This window comes from Drosophila nasuta, chromosome X, assembly GCF_023558535.2.
Source record: "Drosophila nasuta strain 15112-1781.00 chromosome X, ASM2355853v1, whole genome shotgun sequence".
Lineage (NCBI taxonomy): Eukaryota > Metazoa > Arthropoda > Insecta > Diptera > Drosophilidae > Drosophila > Drosophila nasuta.
In genome coordinates, this window is record NC_083459.1 from 27,682,329 (window position 1) to 27,694,974 (window position 12,646).

General features: G+C 33.4%; 1 protein-coding gene across 1 annotated transcript in view; it reads right to left on the reverse strand.

Moving 5' to 3' along the window:
• Positions 1-200: 200 nt before the first annotated feature.
• The window catches only part of LOC132796175 (uncharacterized), a 332,334-nt gene continuing 319,888 nt past the window's right edge, over positions 201-12,646 (reverse strand). The window contains exons 11-12 of the mRNA XM_060807248.1: positions 11,771-11,807; positions 201-333 (exon numbers count right to left, since the gene is read on the reverse strand). The gene's annotated coding sequence lies outside the window, so the exon portion shown is untranslated. The remainder of the gene's footprint in view (positions 334-11,770; positions 11,808-12,646) is intronic.

A 12,646-nucleotide genomic window follows, 5' to 3' on the forward strand; every position in this document is an offset into this window, starting at 1 on the left:
TTGCATCAAAGAACAAGTTTTGTTCATAGCTTCCCAACCCCCAAACCCAAGCCAAGTTTATGGGCAAGTCCAGCATGGGGAGAGCGCGTCTAAAAGCCACAAAATCTTGCATTAACAAAATATTTGAATAAAGCATAAAAAAAACAGGGGAACACGGAACACGGAAAAGAACAAAATATTACTTTTAATACATTACTCACTTTGATTAGAAATTACGGCGAGTCACTTGCACAGCAGCAAATAAATGCGAAATTGTAAACAAATTATGGGGAGTCAATTTTCAGTTGCATACATCGCTCGCATCGAGTGAATGTTCTCTTGATCCACCATTAGCTGCAAGTAGTAAATAAATCAAATACAATTTTTGGAAATTCAAATCATTTTTGTTTAAATTTGAGCATAAACTTCAAGTGTTTTAATGGAATATGAATTTTTAAATTTAAAAAAAACACATCACACTTTTTGGGGCAAATGCAAACGAACTTGAATATAAACTTTGAGATCTCACTTAAAAGTAAATGCTGCGCTTTCTTGTTATTGAATCTAGTTATATTGTTCTATGTTATAATATATCAATTAATTCTCTTAGCTGATTTGGCTGAGAAATCTGGTATATTTTTACCTATGTATGTGGTATATTTTGAATGTAGTAAGATACCACAGAAATTAAAACCATTTTTGTTTAAATAGTTAGTTAGTTAGTTAGTAAGCAACGCTCATAAACTTCAAGCGCTTTAATGGAATATGCATTTTTAAATTAAAAAAAAACATAGCATACATTTTGGGGCTAATACAAACGAACTTGAATATAAACTCTGAGATCTCACTTAAAAGTAAATGCTGCGCTTTCTTGTTATTGAATCTAGTTGTATTGTTCTATAATATATCAATTAATTCTCTTAGCTGTTTTGGCTGAGAAATCTGGTATATTTTTACCTATGTATGTGGTATATTTCGAATGTAGTAAGATACCACAGAAATTAAAACCATTTTTGTTTAAATTATAGCTTAGTTGTTAGTAAGCAACGATTATAAGCTTCACGCACTTTAATGGAATATGCATTTTTAAATTAAAAAAAAAACAGCATACTTTTTGGGGCAAATACAAACGAACTTGAAGATCAGCTTTGGGATGTCTTCAAAGGTAGAATTCTTAATTTTAAATAAATGCTGCGCTTTATTGTTATTGAATCTAGTTATATTGTTCTACAATATTTAAATTACATACTTTACTATAGTGCGTACCATACTTTTTGTTACAAATACAAACGATCTTGAAGATCAGCTTTTGGGATCTCTCCAGAGGAGAATCCTTGACTTATTGAATTTAGTTATATTGTTCTACAATATTTAAGTTACTTCACAATTGAGTTTTTAGTTGCTTTGGCTAACAATCTGGTATATTTTGACCTCTGTGGTATATTTCAAATGTAGTAATATACCACAGAGACCAAAATATACCAGATTGTCAGCCAAGATCCACTAAGATCCGATGCCGAAAAAATAATATTATCAAATTATATATTTTTTTAGTGCATAACTACAGCAATATACCAAATACGCCTTTTGGTATATTTTTGTATTTATTCAGTGTAAAAATTTCGGTGTATTGTAAAAATAATACTGCACTTTTTTACTTCTATTCAAAATGGATAGCTTTCTTAGATCTTCGCCATAGATATCGATATACTAAATATGTATATACGGTATATTTTAGTATTTTTGCAGTATAAGTTTACTGTTATTTAAATTCTTAAAAATATAATAAATTTATATTTTCTCACAAATATTTATATAAGATATTACTTAGTTCTACTGACTGTAATTGTGTAAATTGATATTTTCCTAAAAATAATTATATACAATTTGAGTTCTATTGACAATATTTTGCTTAATGAGTTTGAGATCAACTGCAAATCGTTTATGCGAATCGAATTCTTTCGACTATTTCAAATTTGTTGTCAAAAATGTTATTCAAAGTGACAGTGAAAATATGAAAATATGCCGCCCCCCCCGAGGGTCGAACTCAAGAACACTTGTAAATATCTTCGCACATACTCACGATAGAATGTGGCTGGCTTTGCCTCCTCCCCTTTCTCCTTCCCTCTATCTACTTCCCTTTGTTGATGTAAGTATGTGGTGGAATCAATATGCTTCTTCGACAGCTAAAGGCAGTTAATCGTAATCGTAGTCAATTGCTTCAAAGTAACTTATACACGCTTTTCACGCACAAAAACCACGCTGGAAGCAAAACCAAAAGCAGAAGCAGAAGCAAAAGCGAATGCGAATGCCACAACCCACAACAATATTTGTCTTTGACCCTATTATTTACTAAATTACCTTTTTCCTCTTTTGGCCAAAAAGAGCTTACCCCCAAAAGAGAGAGCAAACAGCAAACCAGCAGCTACCTCAGTTGTTATCCTGGCTCTGGATATTGCCATTTCCGGTGCTACATTGCCTCTCTCTCCCCATATGGAATTCCTCAAGCTTAAGTATTCGCACACACACAGAGAGAGTGGAGAGTGGAGAGTAGAGAGGGGTGGATGGGTGGAAGGGTGGTGGCAACGACTCGTCAGCATCTGCAGGTGAATTTATTTCTTTTGCTCGGGTTAATCCACTACAAAAGCAAGTGAACTGAACAACAACCTGAACTGACTTAGACGACGACGACGACAAGGACGTGAGCTCAAGGACTCGAATAGAGAGCTGGGGGCCATAGCCATATACTATATAGTATTTAGTATTAGCTGAACTCATTCAGAGAAAAGAGTGGAGGGGGCGGGAGTGAAGTGAGCAGCCCCCGAGGTGGTAAACGTGTGTGTACAAAGTGATTATCATTTCTTTAAGTGATTTCAACATTACCTTAAGGTATTTCGCCTTAATTGAAAACGTTTCCTTAAATGCCTGCGCTCCGGCTTTGTCCTTTGTCCTTTTGTGGTTGAATGCTTCGACACAAAACTTTTGCCACACACACACACACACACACACACACAGACGCACACACAAACACTGTGATTAACTCTATAGAGCATTTATTGTCTAAATAAATGCGAAACAACGAATAGTTCTATCCCTATCTCTCTCGCTCTCTCTCTCTCTCTCTCTTGCTTTTTGTCACTGCTTTGTCTATCCTAAATAACGCGTGCTTCTTCTTCTGCACTAGAACAACTAACTAATGCTCGGAATTCCTAATTTTCCACATCTCTTTGTGTCTATTAAACGAATGTGCTATTCATGGCTTTTGCTTTGGCTTATTTTTGCTATGTTTGTTGTTTGTGTTTTGGCACGATTTCTCACAATAGTTAAATAATTAAAATACACTGATATACTAACAAATATATATATATACTATATACTATAAAATGTTTTCTTCTTTTTTCTTAAATATATATATATTGATTTGCTTTGCTTATATGAAGAGGAATTCTGGCAATAGTTCAAATATACACAAATATACTATATACCAACAAATATACTGTATTATATACAAAAAAAAAAGTTCTCTTCTTGTTTTTAATATAAATATGTTGATTTGCTTCCTTAGTTATATGAAAAAGAATTCTGGCAACAGTTCTAAGTTAGTATACTATACTAGCTAGTATACTATACCAATATACTACTATATACCAACAAAAGTTCTATACAATATACTAGAAAATGTTACTTCTTTTTTTTAATATAATAACTTGATTTGCTTTGTGAGTTGTATGAACAAGAATTCTGGCAATAGTTCAAAGATAGAAGTACACAAATACTAACAAATATACTGTATTATATACAACAAAAAAAAGTTGTCTTCTTGTTTTTATGTGAAAAAGAATTCTGACAACAGTTCAAAGAAAGAAGTATACAGATATACTGTATACTAACAAATATACTATTCTACACTTTATACTAGAAAATGTTTTCGTGTTTTTTTAAATTGAAATATGCTGTTTTGCTTTCTTAGTTATATAAAAAAGAATTCTGACAACAGTTCAAAGTGGGAAGTATAAAAATATACTATACAGATATACTATACACCAACAAATATACTATATTGTACTATAAAATGTTTTCTCCTAATATAGTATAAAAATATACTATACAGATATACTATACACCAACAAATATACTATATTGTATTATAAAATGTTTACCCCTCCTTTTTTTTAATATTTCTGACAATTCAATGATAGAAGCATACAGATTTACTATATACTAACAAATATACTGTATACAATAAAAATACTATATACATACTAGAAAATGTTTTCTTCATTTTTCTTAATATAAATATGTTGATTTGATTTTATGAGTTATATAAAAACTAATTCATATTCTATTAAGATTATAAATATATATATTTTTATTTTTGGTAAGTTATCTTAAAGCAAAGAAAGCTGAATATAAAAGGGTACTTTATTATTTGATGTTTTGTTAAGTATCCAGATATACTATACAGATATACTATATACTATACTATGATCTTATCTTAAAGCAAAAGAGTCCGAATACTTAAAGCTTACTATTTTATTTGATTTCCTTTTAATTTTAAGAAAAATTCATCTAATATGAAGTCTATTGTTTTATAATACTTTTTATTTGGTTTACATCATAAAAATTTTTAAATAATTTTTGATACGACTTTGATTTGTTTTCACACAAAAGAATTTGTGTAATGTGAAGCAGAATTAAATAATATTTTGTGTGCATAATTTTGTTTTAAAATGTAGTATATTCATAATGCACCGACTAAACTTTAAAAGTCTATTCTATTTGTTTTGTGTGTGTTTTCGATTCGCGTTTGGAGCAGCGCCCATAATTGTTGCTTTCATTAGATATAATACGCCCAGGTAAAAGTATATAACAACATAATATACATTTCATTCATAGCCGGTTGTTTTTGGGACTGTGTTGTAGTTGGGTTACATAATTATGCAAATATTTATGAACATGTTGACCCTTTAGCGAGTGGGCCATAATTCCTTGACAACGGTTTGTGCAAGCGCACATAAAACCTGATGGGCCCATTTCGGACTATGGATTGTCCCGGTGTGTGTGTTTTTTTGTTGGGGTCTATGCGCTTTAAACATTAATAGATGCATAATTTAAAAAGCGAAAAAAACGAAGAGCAAATGAGAAAGAAGAAGATGCTGGGACTAACAAGGGGTTAATTAATAATGTTCCAGGCGGAGGCTGAAAAGCATAACAACCTGTACTTATTTGGGAATCCATTCAACAAATGGCAACTCTTTAAAAGGGTCCTGTTCTTGTTGGTGTCTTAAAGCCAGCCAGGGCTGCCACCCTTTGCTTTCTTTTTTTTGTACTGTTTGGAAACTTTTCTTTTTTGTGTTTTTTTGTTTTAATTATTATTATGCTGGATAGTCAGGCCTTTGGCTTTAGCTTTATAGCCTTAGCTGCAGTCGAAAATCTAACCGGGCAAACTTTCAAGTCCCGGCAATTACTATCTGCCAGCCTAATGAAGACCACGGACAGGAGCAGAAACAGGAACAGAAAACAGAAAACAGGAGGAGAAACAGAATCCGAAGCTGGTCCAGCTTCAGCTTCAGCTTCAACGAAACAACAACTCAAACCCAAAACGTGACTCCCGAATGTCGTCGTCGACTGGTGAAGTGGGTGGTCGGAGGGGGGACTACTGCAGGAGTTTGTCGTTTTTAATCTGCTGCGAAGGGTGGCAACACAGCCAGGAGTTTCATACTTATACAGGAGTAGGAAGTGGGGGAGTGTCGGCAGCTCGGTGTCTGGGGGGGTGCCAAAATGATTGCGAAATTGAATTTTCAATTTTATTTTTCAAATGAAAAATTCAAAAGCAAAAAGCAACAACGGCTGCGCTCTTCTCGTCACCGTCTCTGTCTCCGTCTCCGTCTCGACGACCGACAAAATATTTATTGCATATAAACTTTTATTACGATTTGTGTTTATTTGCTCAACCTCTTTTCAATTAGAAGTCAACTCGGCACAGCCTCATAAAACAAAAGCCCGACCAAAAACACACGTCAAAAACGTGAAAATGAAAATAAATATAAATATAAATATCAAAATGATGTTGCAAGTGAAAACGTCTTTCGAGTCGTGCATTAACTAATGCACACAAAAAGAATTCATTCTTTTATTTTTGAATATTTGATAGCTTTGTACGCTATGGAGAAGCACAGTATATCTCAGACATATCTCCTTCCTATATTTTTTATATTTTCTATATTTCTGTATCTAAATCCTATTATTCGTTTTCTTGATTATCGCCATTTAAGTTATTTAAGAAATTCTAGTGCACCAGCTTACTACGTATTTTATTTGCTTTCGCTGGCAATCTGGTATATTTTGTTCTTTATGGTATATTTCGAGTTTATAGTATTTTTGTAGTATATTTGGTATATTTAAAGAATAATACCGCAATGTTTTGCTATTACTGGTATATTTCGAATTTTTAGTATTTTTTAAAGTATATTTGGTATATTTGAAGAATAATACCGCAATGTTTTGCTATTACTGGTATATTTTGTTCTTTATGGTGTATTTCGAATTTTTAGTATTTTTGTAGTATATTTGGTATATTTGAAGAATAATACCGCAATGTTTTGCTATTACTGGTATATTTTGTTCTTTATGGTATATTTCGAATTTTTAGTAATTTTTTTAGTATATTTGGTATATTTGAAGAATAATACCGCAATGTTTTGCTATTACTAGTATATTTTGTTCTTTATGGTATATTTCGAATTTTTAGTATTTTTGTAGTATATTTGGTATATTTGAAGAATAATATAGCAATGTTTTGCTTATACTGAAAAAGGTTAGCGGCCCAAATCTTCCCTATGTAATTGTTAGTTCTTTGATAAATCTAACCCAATTTTGCGTCCTATATATCCTGACTAATGTTCATCTGGGCACACTGTCAATAAGTATCAATAGTTCGATATAATTCTTTTCGAAGTTAGTCTTTTTAAGTATTGCATAAATACAACTGAATGAAAGTACGTTATATAACATAGTTTCAAGACATCAATAAAAACTCATTTATAATCAAATTACATCTATCCTATATATTTGGCCCTACATCTTGAATTTATAGTCGACATATCGTTTAAAATATCTATTCATTTTTTAAATCCACGATATTTTCCCTCAAGGAGTTGCCCTAGATTTAAATCAAATCTTCGCCATGTAGCTGTCATATCTTCTCTTTATCTTTCATACTTCTGTGCTATATCTTTTCTACATATTTGTAATATTTGTTTATCGGCTATATCTTCCCCCAATATTTCCTCCATATCTCCTTCTTCTTCATATTCATTTCATATTTTTTCGCCATATCCCGCCTATATTTTCTATGCATTTGTGTTATATCTTGGCTATATCCCTGATAGAAGTGAATGATATGGTGAACAATAACCATATTTCTTCTATGTCTTTTATGTATCTTCACCATTTCATCACATTGTCTTTGCTATATATTCGCTATATCTTTTGATTTATAGTTCATCATATTCCTACCTTATATCTTCTTTGTATTTTTTACACTTTATCCCATTGTTTTTCCATATTTTCACTATATCTCTGATATATTACCTACTCATAACTTTATTGCATATCTGACTCTTTACTGCATCATCTTTGCTATATATACGTTATTACTCTGATGTATATCGATATCTTCTTTGTATTCTTGACACTTCATTCCATTATCTGTACTATATCTCTGATATATTATCTACTCATAACTTCATTGCTTATCTGACTCTTTACTACATCATCGTGATAATTCTGATGTATATCTTTGTATTCTTGACACTTCATTCCATTATCTGTACTATATCTCTGATATATTGTTCGCCATATTCCTCTCCCATATGTTCTTTGTATTTTTGACACTTTATTGCATAATTGGCTATATTTCTGATTTCCATATTCCATATATTCTTTATATATACTATTATACTATATATTATACTTTATCTCTGATATATTATCTATTTATATGTTCTTTGTATTCTTGACGCTTTATGGCATTATTCCGGCATATCTATCGGCCGTGTTCCTCGCTCTTTTCCTCGACCTCGACCGCACCTCGGTGTCATCAATCGATCAGCCGCCTTCAATCAGCCACACCCCTGCCATTTAGCACCAGAGGGCGGAAGGAGGGAGGACACAGCACAGCACAGCACAGCTCGGCAATTTGTTCTGCCCTGAAAGTGGACGCGACACGACCTGTAGCCCTGGCCAGCTTGCCCCCCTCTCCTCATCGAGTGTGGATGCGTGGCACATTCGTGTTGCAGGTCAAACATCACGCAACAGCAGCTAAATGATTGATGATTGTCATACACATGAAATTGTTGGAGGAGTGGGGAGTGGGGAGGGAGGAGGATTAAGGTGGGGTGGAGTTTTCAATTATTATTTGCCACAGTTGGTCGCGTGATTTGCTTTTGTTTCCTTGCGCTTGTTTGCGCCGCATATTACGACAGGACAACACCAGTCTGTCATTTGTGAATAACTTAAGCACAGGCAACTCACAAATAAATCCCGACACAAACCTAATGGCAAAGTGACAGTAAACACACACACAAAAGAACTGAGAGAGAGGAGAGAGAGCGATGATGATGATTCGTTAAAAAAAAAGATTGCACAAGTCATGCTCATTAATTAAACCCAGACGCCACTTGGTAATTGCAGATTCAAATTTCTCAACAACATTTATTTGTGTCAACTCATCACAGATGGAAGAACTTTTCATGGGAAATTTCGAATAAGCTGAAAAGCAGCCAACTAATTATGTAGCATCTACTTCTGATAATATGTTACTACCACTACTTTGTATTCCTCTCTAGCGAAGCATCTTTTTTTTTTTGGGACATTCATTTAATATCCAAAATTTGAAACAGCTTCCTCACAACTTTTAAACAACAAATTTTAATAAGTTAATAAGGCTTTCGCTTATTCTTAACAAGTTGACAGCGCTTTCACAGTGTTAAGTTGGCAGCACGAAAACCTAACCTGAAGCTGGCAGTCTTTTATAGTGTAAAGTCAGCACGAAAATCTGACAAACTCTGCAGACTTATAAAATAAGTTCTCAATAAGTTGAAAGCACTTTTATAGTATTCAGTTGGCAGTACGAAAACCTGACAAACACCAAAAGCTTATCAAATACCTTCTCAATAAGTTGACAGAAGTTTTACAGCGTTAAATTATCAACCGGAAAAACCTGACCTGACCTGAAGTTGGCAGCGCATTTAAAGCGTTAAGTTGGCAGCACGAAAAACTGAAAAGCATCAAAGACCGTCAAAGACATTCTCAATAAGTTGGCAGCCCTTTTACACCGTTAAGTTGGCAGTACCAAAACCTGAGTAACACCATAGACTTATCAAAAGCATTCTCAATAAGTTGGTAGCACTTTTACAGTGTTAAGTTGGCAGCACGAAAACTTGATCTGAAGTTGACAGCGCATTTACAGCGTTAAGTTGGCAGCACGAAAAACTGAAAAGCATCAAAGACCATCAAAGACATTCTCAATAAGTTGGCAGCCCTTTTACACCGTAAAGTTGGCAGTACCAAAACTTGAATAACACCATAGACTTATCAAAAGCATTCTCAATAAGTTTTTAGCACTTTTACAGTGTTAAGTTGGCAGCACGAAAGCTTGACCTGAAGTTGGCAGCCCTTCTACACCGGTAAGTTGGTAGCACGAAAAACTGCCAAACACCAAAGACTTTTCAATAAGTTGGCAGCACTTTTACTTGCGTTAAATTAGCAGCACGAAAACTTGACAAACGCCTCAAATACTCATCAAATACATTCGCAATAAGTTGGCAGCGCACTTTACCACAAAGTTGGACAACAAAACAACTGCAGCAACTCAACAAGTTGGTAAGCTGCTGTCAAATATTTACCTTGGACCGATCAAGTTTTCAACTACTACAAGCAAATATTTGAGCACAATGCGAAATCCTTTAAGAGAAGCGAAACTGTTAACGAGAAATTGAAGAAAATGTTGAACTGAAATTGTGAAGCTTTAAACGATTTGGATGTGAAAGTCATTTGGGGCAGCAGCGACCGGATATTAAATTAAATGAGAATGAATTTAGGAAAAATCAGCAACTGTCTAAAACAATCAAACGTACTTGCGCGCTCGCTTCCGCTTAATTAATTTTAAACCCTAAAACTCAGCTGTGCCAACAGTGCCGAAAAATGCCCCTGGGTCATATGCGAGTCATATGCGGAGTGAACAGACGACGACGTTGGTGAAAGGAAGGACGAGAAAGGGAAACACGAGTGGCAAACAGGAAGCAATATGAAAATGTTGTACGTGGGTTTGTGTCACTCTGAACGCAGACTTTGTTGCTGCTGTTTGATTTCCCATTTTCACATTTCGCATTTCCCATTCCCTGCCCATTATGGGCAAATTAAAATCTAATTGTAAAGACGACACAAAACCAGACCGAGAGCGAGAGAGAGAGAGAGCCGCAAATCAAGCAACAAAGAGCTAACGTGCCACCAGCAACGGGTATTCTCGAACTTTGGGTCGGTTGCCACATGACCCATGACCCATGAAGTTCAGTTGAGTTGTTGAGCTGGCAAAATGCCTATGCGGACATTCCTTTATGCAAATTAATTTCAATTGATTGCGTTTGAAACACTTTTTATTTTGACATTCCACCGACGCAAACAAACACATTAACCATTATCCTTAGATAAACAACAACGAGATGGAGACGGAGAACAAAAACAAGAGCTTTAGCTTTCGCTTTGATGTTATTCATGTGGACATTGTATGGCGAAATCATCATCATCGTCATCATATTGTTATTTTATTGTATAATAGCGATTGCACTTTGGGTTGCACATTGAAAACTGAAACTGTTTTTTACTGGGTTTGGGGTTAAGCTCCAATAAGTAGTTAGAGAGATTTTTAAATACTCAAAAATGTATACATTGGATTTGCTATTGTGTACTGTATTGCATTTTACATTTTTGTATTTTTGTAATATTTGCATTTATTCCATTTTTTTTTGTATATTGCATATTTTACATATTCCTATATAAATTTAATGAATTCGCTCTTTGGTTTGTCTTCGCTTATCACTTTAGCCAATAAACAAACCCTAAGATCAACTACAACTGGCGCCATCTGTTGACATATGCTGCACATGCAAAGATGTTGCGCCTTTCCAACTAGAAGTTCTAATTGGAATATCAGCAAACCAATTCGATGTCAGGAGTCAAGGAGTTTAAGGAGGAATTTCTATACGCCAAAGATTTACGTATAATAAAATGTATGATTTCAAAGTAAATATGCAAAGTATACAACCCCCCCAAAAAAAAATTTCGATCTTCAAAAGCTGCGTTTCGCATCGATTTCAACTCTTTACAAATTGCGTTGTTGTTTTTTTTCTCAGATTTGCATAAAGCGCATTTCTTGAATGGGGGGTGTGGCTGGACCTAAACAAATCTATATAGTATATAGTATAGGACTCTTTATAAGTCACCCCTCTTCTTCTCGTTTGCTGCTGAGGCTAATGAAAAATTTCAATAATCAGACGACCATCGGAAATGACGGGTTGATAATTTTGAATAAACAACCAAAAGGGGATGCAAAATTCTCTCTGCTTTTCACAACCGGTTTCAAAGCCAGCAACAACAACAAAAGAAGTTCAATTGTTGTTTAATGCTTTTGTGCTGCAGTTGGAAATGAGCAATATGCCTCAATTAATTACCATCAAAATTGCAGCATTTTAAGTTAATAAATTGAAAATATAAAAAAAAAAACACTTACCATTTCAAAAGTTGAATATTTAGGGCTTTATTAATAGCTAGAATGGAAAAGAAATAAATATTTGAATTAATTTAGTGGCGATGAAGAAGAAGTTCAATAAATTGATTTATATATTGAAATAAAAATAAAAATGAAAATAAATTGAACTACATATTGAAATAAAATTTAAAATAAATGAAAGGAAATGAGATGAGATGGAAGAAAATATAAACATTTTACAAATCAAGTAAGAAATCTACAAGTATGCCAAAAGTACTAAAAATATACCAATGACTGTAGCTGGTATATTGATATAGAATTACATTCAAAATATAGCATAGAGTATAGCATATTCACTTTATTGCTATTATCAATCTGACAATCTGACATTTTATTCACTCAATGTACAATGCTAAAAACTAAGTAAAACAAGTGAGAAAGATACGATCGAGTGTGATCGACTATGAGATACTCGCTACGCATTTTGTCTAAAGGCAAAATAGTGAGGTATTACTCATAAAATATATCTAATATACCACAAAAATATACCAAAAGTTATATTCGACTTGTCAGTCAAAGCAACTAAGATCCTTAGTAAGTAGGCGTTTTTTTTTTAAATATAAATAATAATAAAATAATATATATATTTCCACCAGGAACAAAGCATAATACCCTTCTACCCTTTGGGTAGCAGGTAGGTTAAGCAGGAGGTTAAGGTTAATAGAATACGACGATCCATTTATGTATATATGTATATATCAGAGATATTACGAATATTTGTAGAGATATACATATGTAGGTAAGAAATTATATTAGTTATCACTTTAATATAGCATAATAATAATAATAATCGAACTCGATTTTGTTGACATTTTTCTATGCGAATTAAAATTGATT